Raw genomic sequence first — 22253 nt, forward strand, 5'->3', positions numbered from 1 at the left:
CCCAATCAACTCCTCCAGGAAGACTGCTGAATATTCTGCATTTTCCTCCAGATCAACCAGCCCAGCAAAGAGTCCATAGTAGGTCTGTTACTGTCTGGCAGCCTCATCACATCCATACTCATGGGAGATGCCTCGAGCACCAAAGGCCAAATGAAGACAGGAATCAGGGAGTCAGAACAGAGGCTGTGCCACTTCTGCACCCCTTCGCAGCCATGTCAGGAGAGCTTAATCTGTGAGTAAGTGCCCAATAAACCTGAGTTTCTTCAGTAGTTCTCCCATTGGTATACATGCCTCCCAGAAAGGAAAAAGGCTTTGCTGAGTGGCTGCTCTTGCACTATACGAGTGGAAGAAAGCCTACTGAATCTAAACATTCAGGAAACTGACTTTCGACTGGCATATTTGTAACTAACAGAAAGCAAATGAAAAATGGTTTGCTTTCATAAATGTATTTTGAAAAGACAGCACTCATTACAGACATTCTATGTTAATGGAATTTTCAAAAGTTGATTGGATGATGTAATATAAATCAATATGGCAGCTACCATTTCAGAAAAATTACATTATCTAAATTCAGGTCTTAGCCCTTTACACACACCCTTTGAAAATTAAAGATGCGGTTTCCTGGGAAGGCACATTAAGGATGATAATTACTGAGAGATAATAATAAAGCAAAGCACCACAGAAATTGTGGCAGGCACTGAGTCCAGACCCTCCTGGCAGAAAGTCGGGGAGAACAGAGGGGAGCCGCTGCTGGCAAACGGCAGCAGCGCATCACGGAGACCTCGTTTCTTCTCAGCCTATTCCAAAATCCGTTCAGGTTCCTCCTCGGAAGGCACGCAGTTTCCCGTTTTGAATTACTGGTGAGGGAATGTCCAAGCTTTCTAGTCCTGACAGATCAAGACGGGATGATCTTGGTAAGTACCTTTCCAATTTATAAGGATTCCAATATGATGGAGGGCTTTTGAGTTTTGGTAAGAAAGACACATCATTAAGCTGGACCTGGGAAAAATCCATTGATGACTCATGGAAGAAAGCCTTCTGTAGTTTTATTCCAGGGAAGGATTCTTTCCTCAACCGTCACTTTGGGAAGAGAATTGCCACACTTCTTCACTTCCGGGAACAAGAAGTACCAGTCTGTATCACAAGTAACAGAACGCCTTGCACCCACACCATGATTTCTGAAGCGCTTCCCCTACTTGGCACATGGGATGGGGGCAAATTTAGCAAAGGAAGGCTGCATTCTTTTGTGTTAAGAAAAGCATTTCTGCTTTTTTTGGGGGGGGGGGCGGGGGGGAATCTAGTAAATGTCATAATGCTCATATCATAATGACATCTGAATGCTTTGATATACATTTTTTTCTCATTTATGTGTTTTTATTGGGCTTTTTTCCCTTTCATTTATATAATTCAACTTACATGGACATCTTAAAGACACGGGTGGAGTACTTATGCATGCAGCAAAACGAAAGGGCATTTTAAGCAAATGACTAAGAACTTTGCTGATTTATTGCTTTGAAAGCTGTAATATCTTTTGAATAAATACGTGATAACCACAGCTGTGGTTTAGTAAAGTTCAAAACATCTGTACCTCTAGAAATATTATCTTTGGAAACAAAGTGATATTGGCAGACCATGATACCATAGGGTCCACTCCCAAGGCCACTTTCTTTTTTAAACCAGGAAAAGTAATGTATTTTATCATTTACTGTCTTATTTCAGGGAGTGGTTTCTTATCACGAAGAGTATTCACTTAATTGAAACTCTCCTACTGACATTAAGACAAACTAAGGTCGCTTTTTCCCCCTCAGCAAAACATAGTCATGAATAACAAATGAGGTCTTAAAACTTTCTAAGTCCATAAATGGATTTACCCATAAAACCAATTATATGTTCACACTGCAATTAGTTGCTAATTGTAAGAGTTAGAAAAACAAATCCATGTTTTTAATATGTCATATCTGATCTAAAATAAGTTTGGGTGATATATGCACATATTTAAGCTGAAACAAAATATACACAGTGACTGTAAAATATCACCAATTTGCTATAATTTTGAATGGCAGTAACTTTACCCTAAGAAAATTCACTGGATGATTTAATAGTGATATCAAAGGAAATTGACCCTCTTTCTCCTTTTTCCTCTCTTATTGATTCTGTGTTTCTCCTTCTTTCTTTCTTTGTCTTTATGACTCTGTTATCAAAGACCCTAGATACAGCCAGTGGAAAATGGAGAAGAAAATCTGTAGAATATTGGTCACCCCAGTGCTCAGTTTATCTGATAATATTATTTGATGCACTATAGAATATGATTTATTGCTTTTTTATTAGACTGTGAGGATCCTAAGAGTAGATTAGTTTTACTTCTATATTATCACATTTATTAATTGATCAGAACTGTCTAAAAGGCCCATTAAGTTTGCTCCCTATGCATCACAATTTTCTAAATTACGTTCTATTGAATGTTAGTTTCCATGATTATTTTTGGGAAGAAAACTGAGGGAGTAGGGGGTTCTATGTTCAAGAAATTTGAGAAAACAATGAATTAAGTAATGTAAAGTTTCCTTACCACTGGAATTCTTAAAGTCTTTAATATGCTTTTGCAAGTTATTTATCTTCAAGAGATTTGTTCACCACAGGATATTTCTTATTGCTCAGAAACACTTATTAATATCTTCTATATTTCGTATTTAGTAGAATGTACTTTGGAAAATACTTTTATTGGTATCTCAAGTTTAGAGCCATTATGGGTTGTTGTTTGGTCTCCTGAAGATCTCGGAGGTGGCTGCCTTATTCTGTTCAGGGTGCCGTAACAAATACCATACACTGGGTGGCTTAAAAAACGGACATTTGTTCAATTCTGGAGCCTGGAAGTGAGAGATCAGGGTGCCGGCATGGGTGGGACCTGGTGAGGGCCATCTTCCTGGCTTGCCATGCTCTTATGGCCTTTCCTCAGTGCATGCACATGGTGGGAGAGAGCGGGCAGGAGAGACAGGCAGACAGAACTCAGGAACAGGTTCTTTGGTCTCTCTTTCTATAAAGATAGTAATCCCTAGATCAGGATTCTGAGCCCACAATTCCACCTAACCCTAATCACTTCCTATAGGCCCCATCTCCAGATGAATTCTGGGGAAACACGCTCCATCCATACAGTGCCCGATGAAAAGAAAAACACATTTTGAATGAGCTATTCTCAGACTTCTTTCTGCTGGTGTGAGCCAACCTCACGTTTATCACTTGCAGAAAGTCTCCTCACTTCTATCTTAGGAGAGGTTCCAGAGCAGAAGCGAGGTGTGGTCTCCCCAGGGCTGATCTCTCTGGGCGTTCGTTCCACTTGGTGACTTAGGCCCAGACACATCCTTTTGAAGGGCCAGTGTCCCGTCCAGCCAGTGACTCAGAATACTCGGAAAGGAGTACTGGGTGAAGGGTCACCAAGATCAGGCATCGACCTTAGTCATGTCAAGTTTACTTAAATAATGCAAAAAGAATTAACCTTTTATTTCAAAGAGAGCCGAGTCAGATGCTATGCCTCATGACCTGGCTCCCCTAAAGGTGATAAACAGGGCAGCAAACAGGCATGGACTCCATGCCCCTTGGCTTCCACAGCATGAGCAGGTTCCCTCACCTGAGAGGACTAAGGCCTGAATAGTTATTAATTCATTAAAACACATAATCCAAATTGGCCAATTGGCCCAAAAGAAGGGCAGTTACAAGCTTCAGGAGGATGAAGTCCCTGAGGACACTACAGTCAGTCCCAAAGAGGGAGACTTCCTCATTTTTGCCTCTTGGCTTTGGACCGAATTGGGAGCATTTTTGTGTAACCCTTTTGTGAGTGACTCTGGAAGCTGGGATTTAATTTTGTAGAGTCTCCTGAGGGGTCTTTATTCCTCAGGGTGTCAGGACAACTCCACCACCACAGGAGGGTTCCTCACTTATTTCCACTTCAAAGGGGCATTAATAATAATCCTCCTTATTACAGAACCCAACCAGACCTTTCTGGTGTGATGATTAATTGGGAGGTGTTGGATTTTTTTTCCCCCAATATATCAGGTGCAAGCATTTTAGCCCCTAAAAAATAAATGTTCTCTCTGCAAAAAACAGGCACAAACAAAAATGTTTTGAAAAGTAATCACTTGTTTAAAAAAATGGAAATTGGGCTTCTGTGTTGCAAGGAATGTATACGCAAAACGGTGAAATTCAACACTGGTAAATGATCTGACTACCTCAAAGTGAAGTTTTTGCCTTCCTACAGTGGCCTTTAACCCTGCCCTTTCCTCCAATCTGAGAAGAGCTGATGTTGATGGAACATATAATGGCCCCTTTCCTGTGTAGTAAAGTCAGCAATAAAGCTTAGTAATTAAGGGTACCAGGGAGGCCCAGCCCAGCAGGCTAGTGGTGTGGCGAACACTTTTAGAACTTCAAACAATATCAAAGTCACTGAGCAACGGGCCTAGCTCAGTTCTGGTTTGAATTAAGCCTCACTTCCACACGCACTTTTCAAATCCAAGCTCAAACAAGAAAGCCAAGGCCTTCTGGATTTCATTAGAGCCAATTATCTTATCTGTTTCATCTCAGGCCTGACCCTAGGCTGGCAAACAGCTATTCAGTGCATTTGTGGGCTTGTTTGAGAAAGACTCCAGTCAGCCAATGGCCCGAGGACCTGCTAATTAAAACACCGTTGCCCCCCTGCCTCTAGTGATTAAATATTTTCAAGCTTTTGTAAATAATTTTCCATTCTTTGCCCCAAGCCTCAAAGGTCCAATATATGCAGTAATTTATTTAGTTTGTCAGAGAATACTGTTGGAAATAGGGTCATAATGGAGCCTTTGGAAACTTTTATACGTCTTCATACTTCTGAAAGTGACAGTTTATAAACCAGCCAAATGTGTATACTGTTTCTGATGTAATTACGGCCTAATGGCCTTTCTCCTTTTGAAGTGATATAGTATATAACAGGCTTACATTTTGTCAATAATCATATTTCCTCAAATGTCAATGATATCTAGCATCGGAATTTAATGAGATCATTTAAGTCCTAGAAACTGTATCAAGGTATATTGCCTTCAGGTTTTTTGCCTGAGGGTGGGTCACAGTCACAAAGCCTAGCTTGGGAAGAAGACTAATCTAATTCTTGCTTGCTCTTTGTGGCAAGGACTTGCTAGAGAACATAGGGAATTCTTTCCAGAGACAAATTCTGAGAAATCCATGAACGATATGATGATGCCACTTCAGGAAAGAAAATACTCAGGAAGAAAAGAGAACATTTGGAATTAAAATTATTACAATAAAAAAAAAAAAAAAAAAAACACTTCTCCCAGACCTAAGTTATATGCAGAGTGATCTTAGAGTGTCAGAATGATCCTCGTCTTACAGTTGCATTGTGGGGAGGGGAGGATATGAAAAATTTGCTTTGTAGCCCTGACCTACACTAAAGCATACATGGGTTTGGTAAACGCCTGGGAAAGCCGACCATGGCCTTCCTAACACATGGACTCCACTGTCCCCCCATTCCGCGCCCCCCCCCCCCGCCCCCCGCACCCCCATGCTCTCCCGGGGCTTCCTACAGGGCCACGTGAGCCAAAGTGCATGTGACTCCAGACCAGCTCCTCTTGGACCAAAGCACAGTCAGTACAGCACACAGACACCTCTCTTTCCTCCTGCCCTGGGCATCACCAGACAGGCTCACAGCTCCTCCAGCCAATCCAGTCAGGTTTTATTGAAGGAAAATAAAAACCCAGGGTTTTGTTTGCTATTGTTGCTGTTTTTGAAGTAACGCAAGAAAAAATGTCGGTAGGCTCGTTAGCTGCATCCAGGGTTCACTAACACACCTATGAAAAAGAACTATGGGCCCGAACAGCTCTGCTTCTGTTGTTCTTAAAATGACACTTCGGTCTTATCCTAAATAATAGGCTTTTAATAAAAACATCCACCAAAGGCAAACAATTAAACAATACATAAAGCACCAGGGGGCAACCTTGTGGTTCAGTTACAGTCTGGAGCCATTCCAAAGGAGAACATGTGGGTATTTTACAAGGAACAATACACTTTTCCAAAGTTATTATAAAACAACACAATTTTAAATTGGACCTCATCAGGCCTTCAAACTTGGTATAGGATTTTACACTCAGTTCTGACAATGGGATGATCTCTTTACATTCTAATTCCTCAAAAGCAGAGGAGAACTGTGTCAAACACAAACTAAATTGCAATAACATATAATTTCTTTTCTCTTTTAAAAGACAGATGAAATATTGATATGTTACCTTTTTAAAAATATTAGTGAGACTACAAGTAAATAATCTTTCTTTCATATTAATTTTTCATCTGGATTCTACATATCAATTGTTATATACTCAGAAAAAATAGAATGGAATAAGTTCACAAATTTTTGACAGACTTGAGTTCTCTGAATAATTTAAAATTTAACCGGGTGATTTTTAATTAAACCAATAAAATATGATACACATCAGATTTTATTATTTCTGTCCCTGACTCTTTCACCTGCCATGGCACTTGATGTACTTATATTTACTGAAGAGAAGGACTTCACTGAATTATTTCTGCAGTGGCATTTTCAAGTGAGAAATCCTGGAATATAAAAGTGAATAAATAGTATCAGAAACTTGTACAAGGGAGAGGACCTGGGTACAAAAAGCAAAGTTAGAGGCCTGGTTTGGCAACTTCAGTAACTAAGAGGTGCCTTATGAAAATGAATGCACTGAGGATCTAGTGACCAAACTTTCTTTGGCTCAATACTTTTAAGTTTTATATCTGTGCCTGCCCCATTTTTGCTCTGGACTGAAAATAAACTCTTTTATTTCTTGGCCTTTAACCATTGGTTGAATAAAAATAAATGAATTTCTTAAATTCAGTCCACTTAACTCCAATATTGCTTTAATTTACAGAAGTTATGAACTAAAAAAAATGTCGTATCTTATGTGAACCAATATTTTGTCTCAAGTATAATAATATGTTTGATTCGATAATAGGTAAGATAATATATAGTTGCTATTTTCTTGATGGACTTCTCCACAATTGTTTTGGGATGCAAAATATTCCCAAATTGAGATGCAGATGGATTTAAAATTTTGCTGAGATTGAAAGGTGACTAAGTCATCCATTCCCTCCTCTTCTCCTACCCACTTTTTAAATTGTGAAATATAAACTATAATGGCAAGAAGATTATTTTCCTAAGCCTTTTCCATTAGAAGTTATACAGTTCATAAGCCTGCTGCCCTCCATTGGCTTTATGACAGCAATGCTGCTCTTTGGAAAACACGATGTTTAGACAAGCAATACCCAGAACTCTGGTGCCCACAAGAAATATGGGCAGATTCCTAACAGATAGAAGGACAAGTCCTCACCCTTCTAAAAGAGTGCCAGGGGAGTTTAAATGTCTGCATAAATGGGAACAGATGTTGATATACAAGTTTCATCTCATGACATCAAATCATTGGGATGAAATATGGAAAACTGAGTCTATCATCCAGATGTTTGAACTAGTCTCTGGAAGTCCTGCCTACCAGGAAATGGTGTCAGCTTCAGCCCTGTACCTCAGAAGTAGTATCTGAATAGACTTTCTGCTGAATGGAACTTTCCCAAAGATGATTCCTCTAACTGAAAAAGTCAATAAGTTAATTTTTATTAGTAAACATTATATTCATCTAAATCTCAAGGAAGAAACACAAATTTATGTTACTCATATATTAAAACAAAAACTATCTATTTTTTCCATAATTTGTCATCTCAATAAATGTATTTATAGTAAACTTTAGGTGTGAAATCATGAAAATGCAAGGCAATTATTCAGTTTCAGGAAACACATCTCAGATCCAAGGCACTGAAATTTGGTTAATAACTATTCAATGAGATACAGGATAAGTGATTTTTTACTTGGCTTTATGCTACCAGCAAATGAAGCATAATCTTAAAATCCTCACTAACACTGTGAAAAAAAAGGGTGATGCCACAGTTTGTTAATTATATTTATTTTCCATCCCGGTTCTGTCATATTATAATTAACTGCACAACAATTTCATTATTAGTAGATGAGATGATTTAAGTAGATGAATTGATCTGAGCTGCTTGACAGTCCAAAAAATCTGCTATTTCTGGCCTCAAAAGCTTCACAATAAGTTTTTGTGGAAAGCTTTCATTTCCTGATATCTTTGAGTATTACACATATGTTGGGAGGATTCTGTATAAAGTAAGGGTTTTATTATCCATTGTTCCATCTTGACAATAAAAACAAATCATTTCTAGTCACGCAAATTGCTTTCTTTCTTAAAGAGAACTGCTAGGAAAAAAGAATTCATTGAACATAGCTACTCTTTTAATTAGTCCTCATTATTTGGAAAACTGTATAATTGCTACACAAAATCCTCGAAATATTTGGCTTTAAAACTGTTCTAAGTCAGAAGGCAAAAATGTCTTAAAATTTTTATAGTTGATCTGACCTTTTAAAATAATATTAAAAACAATGTTGTAGCATTTGAACTATTTTAAATAGTTCTTCACTAAAAATATCATTCACATTTCAAAGCTTCAAGCAATTTAAGATACTTCCTGGACTTTTTACCTGAGCTCTATACTGTCTAATAATATCATATCTCTTTGATGCTCAGCTCAAAAATGAAGTTTGCAAGTTTCCCAAGGAAGACAGGTGTGCATAAGATCAATTTACTCACAGGGTCAAAGAGCAGAATTCTAAGGGTATCTAGAGACACACACCTATAGAAATTGTAATTTTTTGATGAAAATTGGTACAATATGTTGCACAGATGAAAGAGAAAAAAAGTGTTCTTAAAGTATACTTATTGGTGAAACTAAAGAGTAGATAGAGCTGACAGCTTTCCAGAAATTTATTCCTTTAGATATTTTTCTTCTGACATGTTCTGGTAAGACTTTTAAAAACATCTCTACATGCTGAATATAAAGAACAGAATCTGGACAATGAATAAAATTGTAGATCACACCAGCAGTAAATTCATATGTATTGCTCTTCCCTGAAATAAAATATCAATAGATGAAAATCATTACTGCTTTGTTCCTAAGATTGATTGACAAGTTCAAATTTGAAGCCCACATCTTCTTTATTAGCCAAGTCTTTCAGAAAGAGAAAATGTGGGCTTGATTTGCGAGCTATGATAAATGGTCTGGGAAAGATGGTAGTAGGGCCAATTTGATATGTACAGTATTTTATATTGGCAAATTGTTTCAAGAAATTCCACCCTTTCCCAAAATGTCTTCGACATCCTTGGGAAAATACATACTATCATGAGCACAATATATTTGGTTGTCACTAACAATTGAGAACCCATTTCAAAGCGGGAAGCATCAACCACAGCTCTTATAGACAAAATAAGACCCCAAATCATTTTGCAGTATTGAGTATGATTTTTAGATGACAACAAATCATTCTTTACTTCAAAATTGGATCTAAAAACTCATCTATCACTCTATGTTCTATTAAAATTTAATTTGGTATTTATCAAGTTCAATTACATATGCATTCCAAAAAAATCTAAATGTATACATAGGAGAAAATGTTTCTTTTAACAAAGAAAGAAAATATATTATATTTCCCAAATGTAAATAGTCTTAAGTTATCAAAAGGAAGAAAAATTATAGGGGTTTCATTTGATAGGCTGTCTTAGTATTCAGATGAGGGAAAGGCACCAAAAGCAGTGGTTTGGAGTTATTTTCAATTTTAAAATAGTGTTACCAATTTAGATGCCCAAGCCAAATGTTGGATAGACTGAAATACTTTGCAAAACATTTCTCACTATATTATTGTTTTATCACCCCTACTCTTGACAGAGAAACTATACTTTTTAGCTGTGGGCTAATGGAGTACTGTCTACACACTCATAGTTGTTGCCACCAAGTTCCTGATCACAATATACCAGCCGTGTGACATCAGAAAACCTGCTGAAACACAAAGGGGCTTGATATTCGCATCTGGAAACTGGGAGCACTTAACTCAACAACTGCTAAAGATGAAAAGAAATGCGCAACTAGCAAATATTAAGTCCTCAATGAATGTTTTATATTACTATGTTATTATCATTATATTGTTATTATTTTTTACGTTGGCATTACTTTTCATTCTCTTAGCATGAAATTACGTTAAAGTACAATATAAATAAGAATAAGCATAAAAATTCACTTAGTTGTCATTTTCAATAGGAGAGAACATATTGACAATGGTCCGATTTCATTTCTCAGACAGAATTTAGCAACCCCTTTTACCATCTATGTATATGACAAGAATATTTATAAGTCACTACTCTAAAGTTAATTAGAATAATGATGATATATTTGGTAAAATTACAAGGAGAGAAAATACAATTATTCACTCAGTTATGTGCCCTACCCAAATCACCTGCCACCATTCCATGGTAAACCCAATCATGCCAAGAAAACTCCTGGCTGACCATTACTGACTAGTTGTCTGAAGAACACTTGCTCTGTGAACATGACAATATGGCTCTATTCTTTGCTCTTAAAATGCATTTTTTTTGCCACAAGCAGGGGAGAAGTCATAGAAAGCTTTAGCTCCTTTCCTAATTTAAAGATGCCAGATTTAGAGCAGAATTGACAGTTCAACTTATGCCCAAAGAATAGACATGCTCTCTAGTTAAGTTTCCAGTCACAGTTTTGTATTAATGGATTTTAAATTTGTACCTATCATTAAAGCAAACAGGTCTGAGCCAAAAACAGGAGAGGAGAAAGAGATATAGGTGTTCTGGACTGCTTTTACATGCTCAGTTGATTCAACTGCTTTGAATATGTAACAAATATACTAATTTTTAAATTTTCCAGCTAGTTATATGGTCAAAGTATGTTAGCAAAGGCTACATTTGTAAGCACAAAACATGTTGATTAAATAGGGATACTTCATAAGTCAACGAAAAGAAAAAAGTTTACAATAAAAATAATAACTAAAATTTGGCTAGATATTTATTTTCTAGGTAGGACAACTCACTCAAATCCCCTTTTTCAGTTGGCAGATTGACAGTCTCTGTGAAACAGAATCATTCTGGATCAGAATTTTCTGCTGAGGTGAACATCCTCTATCTTTTGGAAATCATCATCATTAAGAAATATTAATTATGGTCGCTACACACTGACTTGATGATTTGTGACTTTTTAATTCACAATTTGTTTGCATGAAAGGAAGCCAGATCAACAGCTCCATACCACTCTCTTAACCAGTCCTCATTGTGTGTCAAGTGAGTCATTTAATTTTCATCAAAAGCTTCAGAATTTAAGAGGTCTGTATTTGTTTTTTATACTAAAAAGTCATACATGGATTGTCATTCATTCACTCATTTAGTTTTTCAATGAAAAAGGCATAATTTCAAGGACTACTAATATCTTCTACACTGAAAAATGTTTTTCATTTTTATTGAATTTATTGGGTGCCAGAGGTTAACAAAATTATACAGGTTTCAGGTGCACAATTTCACAACACATCATCTGTACACTGTATTGTACCTCAAGTCAAGTCTCTGTCCATTACCATTTATCCCTGATATACCCTCCTTCACCTCCCGCCACTCCTCCTCCTTCAGGCAATCACCAGACTGTTGTCCGTGTTCACGAATTTTTTTCTCTTTTTTAAAATTCTACCTTCCTCCCCACCCCCTGACTCCCCACACCAGACAACTGCCAGCCTGCTCTCCATCTACGAGTCTCTCTGTTTTGCCTGTTAATTCATTTTGTTCATTAGATTCCACATATGAGTGAAATCACGTGGTATTTGTCTTTCTCTGACTGGCTTACTTAGAATAATGCTCCCCATGTCTATCTATGCTGTTGCTATTTTTTACAGCCCAGTAATAGTCCATTATGTAAATGCACCACAACTTTTTATCCATTCATCTACCGATGGACACTTGGACGGTTTCCAAATCTTGGCTATTGTAAATAATGCTGCATTGATCATAGGGGTGCATATATTCTTTAAAAATGTTTTTTTTTTCCACATGAATTCCTAGAAGTAGAATCACTGTGTCATAAGGCAGTTACATCTTTAATTTTTTGAGAGAACTTCATACAGCTTTCCACAGTGGCTGCACCAGTCTGCATTCCCACCAACAGTATAAAAGGGTTCCCTTTTCTCCACATCCTCACCAACAATTGTTGTTTATTGACTTATTGATGACAACCATTCTGCCAAATGTGAGGTGATTATCTCCTAGTAATTTTAATTTGCATTTCTCTGATGATTAGTGACATTGAGATTATTTTCATGTGTCTATTGGCCATCTCTAAGTCCTCTTTGGAGAAGTGTCTATTCAGGTCATTCGTCCATTTTTTAATTGAGCTATTTGTTTTTTGGTGTTGCATTTTTAAGTTCTTTATAAATTTTGATTATTAACCCATTATCAGATGTATCAGCATATATGTTCTCCCATTTAGTGGGTTCTCTTTCCATTTTGTTGTGGTTTTCTTTTCTGTGCAAAAACTTTTTAGTTTGGTGTGGTCCTATTGATTTATACAGTAGTCCCTCTCTATACTGCAGTTCACTTATCACGGCCTCACTGTATCGCAGGATTTTAAAAAATATTATATTTAATTATTTATCGCGGATTTGTTGCTATATTGCGGAATTTTGTGGTACTGTATACATATGTTGTTAAAGTTACGTAGGTTTAAGAGTGTAGAATATATTTAAGAACATAAGTAGTGTATAAAAGTGTGGAAAAAGTTAATAAGGGAGTAGGAAAGGTTAATAAGGGACTGGAAATGGTTTATAAGTGTGTGGGAAGGGTTTATATGGCCTTAAAATATATAAATACTAAAATAAATGTAAGGTTCCTACTTCATGGATTTTCACCTATTGCAGGGGTGTCTAGACATAATACCTGCAATAAGTGAGGGAATACTGTATTTCTTTTATTTCCATTGCCTGAGGAGATATATCAGAGAAAATGTTGCTATGAAAAATGTCTGCATTTTATTGCCTATGTTTTCTTCTAGGATTTTTACGGTTTTGAGTCTAATATTTAAGTCTTTAATCCATTTTGAGTTTATTCTTGTTTGCAGCATAAGGTGCTTCAGTCTTATTTTATTGCATGTTATCTATCCAATTTTCTCAACACCATTTACTGAATAAATGATCTTTAGTCTATTTTATGTTTTTTGCCTCCTTTGTCAAATACTACTTGACAATAATGGTGTGTGTGCTTATTTCTGGGCTCTCTATTTTGTTCCATTGATCTATGTGTATGTTTTTATGCCAGTACCATGCTGTTCTCATTACTATGGCCTCATAGTATAGATTAGTATTAGGTAGCATGATTCCTCCATCTTTGTTCTTCTTCCTCAAAATCGTTGTTGTTATTTGGAGTCTTTTGTGGTCCATATAAATTTTTGGAGTATTTGTTCTAGTATTGAGGAATAAGCCATTGCTATTTTGATAGAAATTATGTTGAATCTATAGATTGCTTTGGGTAGTATGGACATTTTGATGATGTTAATTCTTCCTATCCACAAATACACTGTGTGCTTCCACTTATTTGTATCTTCTTCAATTTCTTTCTTCCGTGTCTTATAATTTTCCAAGTACAGGTCTTTCACACCCTTGGTTAAATTTATTCCTAGGTAGTTATTCTTTTTGAAGCAATTGTGAATGGGATTTTTTTCTTAGTGTCTCTTTCTAATAGTTCATTATCGGCATATAAAAATGCAACTAACTTCTGGATACTTATTTTGTATCTTACTACTTTACTGAATTAATTTATCAGTTCTAGTAGTTTTTTGGTGGAATCTTCAGGTTTCTCTCTATATAGTATCATGTCACTTGTAAATAATGACAGTTTTACTTTCTCCCTTCCAATTTGGATGCCTTTTATGTCTCTTTCTTGTCTGGCTGCTGTGGCTAGGACTTCCAGTACTATGTTGAATAAGAGTCGTGAAAGTGGACACTCCTGCTTGTTCCCGATCTTAAGGAAAATGATTATAGTTTTTGCCCATTGAGTATGATGTTGGCTGTTGGTTTACCATACATGGCATTTATAATGTTGAGGTTTGTTCCCTCTATTCCCACTTTGCTGTGAGTTTTTATCATATATGGTGCTGAATTTTATCAAATGCTTTTTCTCCATCTATTGATATAATCATGAAGTTTTTATCCTTCTTTTCGTTTATGTGGTGTATTATGTTTATTGATTCATGGATATTGTGCCTACCTCACATTCTTGAAATAAATCCAACTTGATCATGGTGTATGAACTTTTTAATGTATTGCTGAATCCAGTTTGCTAATATTTTGTTGACGATTTTAGCATCTATGTTCATCTGGGATATTGGCCTTTAATTTTTTTTTTTTTGTAGAGTCTTTATCTGGTTTTGAAATTAGGATAATGCTGATCTGGTAAAATGAGCTTTGGAGTCCAACCTCCTCTCAAAATTCTGGAATAGTTGGAGAAGGACAGATGTTAGTTCTTCTTTGAATGTCTGGTAAAATTCACCTGTAAAGTCATCCAATTCAGGACCTCTGTTTTTATGGGAGCATTTTTTTTTTTTTTAATTACTGTTTAATTTCACTGGTTGTAATCTGTCTATTCAGATTCTGTGATTCTTCTTGATTCAGTTTTGGAAGATTGCATTTTTCCAACAATTTATCCATTTCATCCAGATTGTCTTGTTTGTTGGCATATAGTTGTTCATAATATTTTCTTACAATCTTGGCACAATATTTCTGTGAAGTCAGTTGTTACTTCTCCTTTTTCATTTCTGATTTTATTTGAGTCCTCTCTCTTTTTTTCATGATGAATCTGGTTAAAGGTTTGTAAATCTTGTTTATCTTTTCAAAGAACTAGCTCTTGCCTTCATCCATCATTTGTATTATTTCTTTAGACTCTATTTCATTTATTTTTGTTCTGATCTTTATTATTTCCTTACTTCTACTCACTTTGGACATTTTTTGTTGTTCTTTAAGTGCAAAGTTAGGTTGCTTATTTGAGATTTTTTTCCTTGTTTCTTGAAATAGGCCTGAAATGCTATGAATTTCCCTTAGAACTGCTTTCACTGTGTCCTATAGATTTTTGAGTTGTTGTGTTCTGATTTTCATTTGTTTCAAGGTGTCTTTCAATTTCTTCCTTGATCTCGTTGTTACCCATTCATTGTTTAGTAAAATGTTATTTAGCTTCCATGTGTTTTTCTGTTTTTCAGTATTATTTTTTCTTATGATTGACTTCTAGTTTCATAGCATTAACCTCAGAGAAGATGCTGCATATGATTTCATTCTTTTTTCTCTCTCCCTGAAATCTCTCCACCACAGAGATTTTCAATCAATGTGCCACAATAATTTTTAAAACACGGAATACTTGACTATTTAATCAGGGGCACTACCTCTTTTCCTTTAGATTGACAAATGAAAAAAAAAATGACAACTTACAACACAACAATAGCCATCGGTGTGAATGAATCAAAATTATACCTGTTTTTGTCAGATCAACAAAAAATATATTTTTTGGTGTGCCACAGAATTTTAGTAGTTTATGTGTGCCAAGGAATAAAAAAAAAAAAAGGTTGAAAATTGCTGCTCTAGCATAATGTTCTTCAGAAATATTCTTTTTTAAAAGTATATTTTATTGATTATGTTGTTACAGTATTGCAATTTTTCCCTTCTGCTCCCCTCTTCCCAGTACCCCCATTCCCTCCAGCAATCCCACTCCCTTTAGTTCATGTCCATGGATCATGCATATAAGTTCTTTGGCTTCACCCTTTCTTATATTATTCATAACTTCCCCCTGTCTATTTTGTACCAACAAATTATGCTTCTTAATCCCTGCTCCATTTCCCCATTACTCCTCCTTCCCCCTCCCAGCTGATAACCCTCCAAATGATCCTTATACCTATGATTCTGTTCCCATTCTGATTTGCTTAGTTGGACTTGGTTTTTATTTTTTAGATTCAGTTGTTGATAGTTGTGAGTTTGTTGTCACTTTAATGTTCATAAGTTTGATCTTCTTTTTCTTAAGTAAATCCCTTTGACATTGCATATAATAATAGCTTGGTGATTATTAGCTCCTTAAACTTTACCTTTTCTGGGAAGCACTTTATCTGTCCTTCCATTCTAAATGATAGCTTTGCTGGATAGAGTAATCTTGGTTGTAAGTCCTTGCTTTTCATTACATTGAGTGCTTCTTGCCAGTTCCTTCTTGCCTGCAAAGTTTCTTTTGAGAAATCAGCTGAAAGTCTTATAGGTCCCCCTTTATAGGCAACTCTCTGCTTTTCTCTTGCTGCTTTTAAGATTCTCTCTTTATCTTGACCCTTTGGCATTTTAATTATGATGTGTCTTGGTATTGTCCTTTTTGGGTCTAGCTTGTTTGTGATTCTCTGTGCTTCCCAGACTTGTATGTCTATTTCCTTCACCAAATTTGGGGCGTTTTCCTTCATTATTTTATCACATAAGCTTTCGATTTCTTGCTCTTCCTCTTCTCCTTCTGGCACCCTTATCGTTCAGATATTGGCACATTTAAAGTCGTCCCAGAGGTTCCTAAGCCTTTCTTCACTTTTTTCAATTCTTGTTTCCTCATTCTGTACTGGTTGACTTTTTTTTTCCTTCCTTATGTTTCAAATCATTGATTTGAACCCTGGTTTCCTTCCTTTCACCACTGGTTTTGTGTGGATTTTCCTTCATTTCATTAAGCATAGCCTTCACTTCTTCCCTTATGCGTTTGCCATACTTAAGGATATCTGTCAAGTCTGTAAGCATATTTATCACCAGTGGTTTGAATTCTGCATCTGTTAGAGGTTGGCTATCTCCTTGTTCGTTAGGTTGGCTCTCTCCTTATCATTCAGTTCTCCCACTGGAACCTTGATCCATTCCCCCTTTTGGGCCATACTTCTCTGTCTCTTCAACTTGACAGGCTCCTGTGTTTGTTTGCCTCTGTGTCTTTGGCAGAGCTGTCGCACCTGTGATGTTGTAAGGGGCAGAGCCTTAGGTATTCATCAGTACAGGGCGACCCATTTCACCACACTGTGGCGGGAGGGCTCTGAGAGGGAACAATGCTGCTTGCTCAGCACTCACCCCCTTTCCAAGCACCTCTCCCACCTCTCATCGAACTGGCACCTCTCTAGCTGTTGTCCTGGCCATCGTTCCCAGAGTGGGTGGGTCTGTGGACATTCTAGGACTGTGAGGGCCCTTTAAACAAGTGGACTCTGCTGAGAGACTGGCAGTTTCTTCATCTGCCCCAACCCCCACTGGTTTTCACAGTCAGAAGCAATGAGGCTTTATTTTCCCCAGCACTGGAAACATTCACTGTGTGATCTGGTCTGGTGCTGGGAGCACTCTCTAGGTTTCTCTCTTGATTTTTTCAAATGTGTGACTGTGCTTTCCGCTGGCCTGCTGCTGTCGCCACTGCTCCCACCACCACACCGCGTCCTCTCCACTCTGGCTCCTCCCCTCCTACCTGTTTGGATGAGTATTTCTTCTTTATATCTTTGTTTGCTGGACTTCCATGCAACTTGATCTTCTGGAATTTCTGGTTATCTCTAGTTTTGAGGTAGTTGTATTCCTTCTTAGTAGTGGAGGGAGATGCAGCGTGTCTGTCTAGGTCTCCATCTTGGCCAGAAGTCTTATTTCATTGTTAAATTCCTGAGACTTGTTTTGTTCCTAACATGTGGTCTATCCTAGAAACTGTTCCATGTGCACTTGAGAAGAATGTCTGTTCTTCTGCTTTGGGATGAAATTCTCTGGAGATCGTCAATTAAATACATCTGATTAAATACACTTGGAGATTTTTTCCTCTTTGGATTTAATAAGAAGCATGAAATACATGTTGTCTCTTGCCCACTATAAACAAACTATTTAAATATTTTTATATAAATAATCACTTTAACATTTTCAGGACTCTTAGAGTGGTAGTCTTTTAAAAACAGCCTATCTAGTGCTCATTTTGAGAGTATGGATAAGACAGAACCATTGGAACAATCCTCTGAAGTGACTGGAACAGAGAGTGCTTAGCAGGCATTCAGCAAAATTATTTGTTGAATAAAAAAAAGACATCTGACATTGTTATAAGAAAATAAATGGGTGTTCAGAGTTCTTTGTAAACCATACTCCTTCATGGGCCAAGAAATAGTCAGGTTTCAAATAGCTCCTCCAGACTTTGGCTAGGTTCACTTAGTACCCAGGGTTTCTAATGCTTCTTTCATAGTCAGCATAATTTCTACTCTCTTCTCTGATTCAGTCATTAATTCATTGATTAATTCAGCCAATATTAAATAGTCCTTCTTTCCATGATGTATACAAGGCATCTGTGACTTAGGTGAGGGGAAGGGCTTATGTTCCAGTAAAAGTTCACACTATGCTTTATTACTCCTTAGTCTTTTGAATCATGAATAGTAGAAGAGTAGCAGTGTGGCATGATAAAAGAGCAAATATTTTAGAGCCATAACCTGAGTTCACATCATGGCCCTTCCAATGATTAGTTCTGTGATTCATCCAAACCACTTAAGAATTAGCCATAATGTCCATAAAATTTCTAATCTCAGACTTGGCATGTAAGACCTCAATAAAAATAGCCATAATTATTCTGTAAAATGGTAACCTTGAAAAATATTTTAGTTGAATTTAAAAGATATTTGATATTAGTGAATATTTTGAAAACTCTTCTGAAAAATCTTAAGTATATCCTTTCTCTATTTCAGGGATGAACAACTGACTGCATGGAAGAAATAATTAGTTATCTCAACTAACTTAGGTATTTCATTATTTAAAATTATTTTTAAAACTAATAACATGAAAATATTTGATTTGCCTGAAATTTTCTTTTTGCCATAGACATAATAGAAACCACAGAGCAATATATGTAACAAATTTTGGCTGGAAAAATGAGCAAGTGTCCTATATCCCCCTATAAATATAGTTTCATAGAGAGAGGCTTTCCCTCTGAAGATACTCATCACAGTCCAGAAATAATTAAAAATTAACCAAAAAGGAAAGGCACCACTCTCCCACCCCTTTACACAGCACCCATAAACAGATGCCAGAAAGAACTTCAGTTTCAATACCAGAAAACAAAGGTTGTATTTAGAAGGATAAATTATACTACATTAAAATTATCTGGGATTCTATCTCATTAAAGCCCCAAATTAGAAAGGAATTTATATATTTAGTTAGGTAATTTTTTGTCTGCAAAGACTTTATGAAGCATTATCTGTATTCCTGCCACACGATCCCACTCTAATGGCCTTGACCCAACAGAGTAAGGCCATTTCATGACTCCAAGCTTTTCAGTCTCTTCTCCCTGCCTCATGTGAATCATCCTATCTTAATCCCTTGAAAACTCCCACTCATCCTTGAAAGCAGTAGTCAAACAGTACTTAATGAAGCCTTTCCAGAAACGTGTCAAGAAGAGTTCATTATTTTACCCTCTCTATGTCAAAGGACATCTGTTCTCTAGAACAGTAAGTATCACTCTAGTATGTTCCCTAAGAGCAAGCCAGTTCTGAATTCCAAGCGCTCATCACTGTGTCTGGCATATAATATGTGAATCCTATTATATGTATATATAAGAATCCTCACTGAGGACATGTTTCCATTTATTTTTCATTGATTTTTTAGAGAAAGAGGAAGAGGGGGAGGGAGGGGAGGATGGAGGGAGAAAGAGGGAGAGAAACATTGATGTGAGAGAGAAACATCGATCAACTGCCTTCCATAAGTGCTCTGACTGGGGATCAAACCCCCAACCCAGGCATGTGCCCTGACCAGGAATATAACGGCAACCTTTTGGTGAATGGAATAATGCCCCAATCAACTGAGCCATGCAGCCAGGACTGTTTGGTCAATATTTTTGAATGAATGATTTACTCTCCTGATTCTTTCATAACAAGTTCACAAGTTCTTCTAGTCTTTCACATTAAATAGCAAGCAGACATTGTATAGTTCAAAATTAACAGAATTATTATGGTTTAAATCTGGTTTTAAATAACTATGAATTTTAAAAGCCACAATTTTACATTTCTGCAGTCTAGCTAAATAATGGTGCTTCTCCTTTAATTAAATTTAGTTATGGTGATCATACTGGGAAGTTTAGAATAGTTTACTAATATGTTTGCACATTTCAGGCAAAGAGAAACCGCCATTCTTAAGGACATTCAGTAACTTTCAGGAAAACTTGATTACTTACCATTTCAATCAAAAAACAATAATGTGTATTTACTATCTGTTTTCACATTATTTAAAGAAATTGTTGTATTACAAGGGGTTCTTTAAAAAGAAATCATTGACTATTCACTTTGCCCTGTGAGGACAATGGGAACAAAATATATATTATCATTCTTGCTGTGAATGCATGATGCATTTTTATGCAAAGCTCTAGTGCCACTAATAATATTATAATAAAAAACTAAGAATTCTGTATTGCAGATCTGTGGATATAATAATATGCTATAGTAAGGCTGAGAAGTTAATGTGTGTATCATGCAAGTTAATAGATTAATTTGATAAACAAATTCATATGTGATGTAGTAGTCTATTATCCCAGTAAACTATCTTTAAGAAAGTAGTAATGTTTGTTAAGTTGCATATATGGGCAAACAGAATTCTTAACATTGAAAACTACTACATTTTCTTAATATAAGTTTTTTAGTTTTACTACTAATTAACACAAAACATCTTCATAGGTAACCCAAGTTTTAAAATAAATAAACTTATTTCTCCTTCTTTGATAAATACTATAAGTATATGGGTGTATATTTTTAATTCCAAAGCACAAATCTGGAATGTGAATATAATTTTCCTTTGTATCTCAAACATATTTATTTTTAATGTATTTTCTTGAAAATGGAAATAGCCCATCATTTTTCTTGGGCTTGCTTTCAAATGAGAAATGACCCTCAAATGAGAAATTGAAGTGTGCATGACACACAGGACAGCAGAAACCCACCAAAACTCCGCTTATTGAAAAATTGTCTGATTATTTCTCTCAGTTTTAAATACATAGACAGGATTTTCTCCGTGGGAATTTGTAAGAGGTACATTTCACAAAAAAAATATTGCTTCTAAAATGTCTTGTTATGCTTTTACATTCTACTAAACAAAATGTCCCAAAATTGATATATTACCCATAGGTTAAAATCTAAAACCTTGCAAGTGAGGCACACATTGACACTATCTGATTTATTCTTAAAACAGAGACCCTTCCAAGGACTAAAATTTTTTAAATTCCAGAGAGAATTTTTAAAAACCTATACCCAAAAGAAAGCTTTTGTTTTATTTCTCGCTTAATTTTTTTTAAGTTCTTGACTTAGAAGTAGCAGAATACAATGTGTATACATAATCTATATTTCAATTACTGCCTAAATTTTGTAGAGAAACTGAAAACAACCAATTAATTAGTTGGTGTTGTAATGGGAGAGGGGAAACATTCACATTATAAGGGAAAAGTCATTGACTCTACCATGAAATGAGATTGCCCAGGCCAATGTCTCAAAAGTGAGCCAGCTCTCAGAAATAAGAATGCTAAATGGCGCTACATGCAAAAGGGGTTCTACAGTCCAGTGAAGTCGGGGATACGTCTGTTCAATGAAGTTAAATAGGTAGTGAAGAGCTTCTCAGAGCACTTAACATGCTAATTAACATTCATCCTAAATCATATCCTATGTTATAACAATAGACTTTTCCAGAGCTATTTAATAATTAAATCTTTTTGTTTTTCTCTTTTGTAGGGAAAGTATGCCTGGGCCATTGGCCAATATACTTATATAACTACAAATAGGTCTCTTTTTACCTTATATTTTAATTAATAATAATAAAATACCTAGGGATAAATTTAACCAAGGAAGTAAAAGACCTATACTTGGAAAAGTATAAGAAATTGAAGAAGATACAAATAAATGGAAGGATATACCGTGTTCATGGATAAGAAAAATTAACATTGTTAAAATGTCCACACCACCCAAAGCAATCTACAGACTCAATGAAATCCCTATCAAAATACCAATGGCATTTTTCAAAGAACTAGAACAAATAATTCTAAAATTTATATGGAACCAAAAAGATCCTGAATAGTCAAAGCAATCTTGACAAAGAACAAAGTTTGGAGGTATCACACTACCTGTATTAAACTACACTACAATGTTATAATAATCAAAACAACATGGTACTGGCATAAAAACAGACACAGATCAATGTAACAGAATAGAGAACCCAGAAATAAATCCATATCTATATGGTCAACTAATCTATAGCAAAGGAGTCAATAATATACAATGTGTTAAAGATAGTCTCTTCA

General features: G+C 36.0%; 1 protein-coding gene across 1 annotated transcript in view; it reads right to left on the reverse strand.

Annotated features, from left to right (window-relative positions):
• Positions 1-22253, reverse strand: part of LOC150001368 (histone deacetylase 9-like) — a 203154-nt gene that overhangs the window by 140579 nt on the left and 40322 nt on the right. The gene's annotated exons all lie outside the window — the stretch shown is intronic.

This window comes from Furipterus horrens, unplaced genomic scaffold (assembly GCF_987537825.1).
Source record: "Furipterus horrens unplaced genomic scaffold, mFurHor1.1.pri manual_scaffold_9, whole genome shotgun sequence".
In the NCBI taxonomy this organism is placed as follows: Eukaryota; Metazoa; Chordata; class Mammalia; order Chiroptera; family Furipteridae; genus Furipterus; species Furipterus horrens.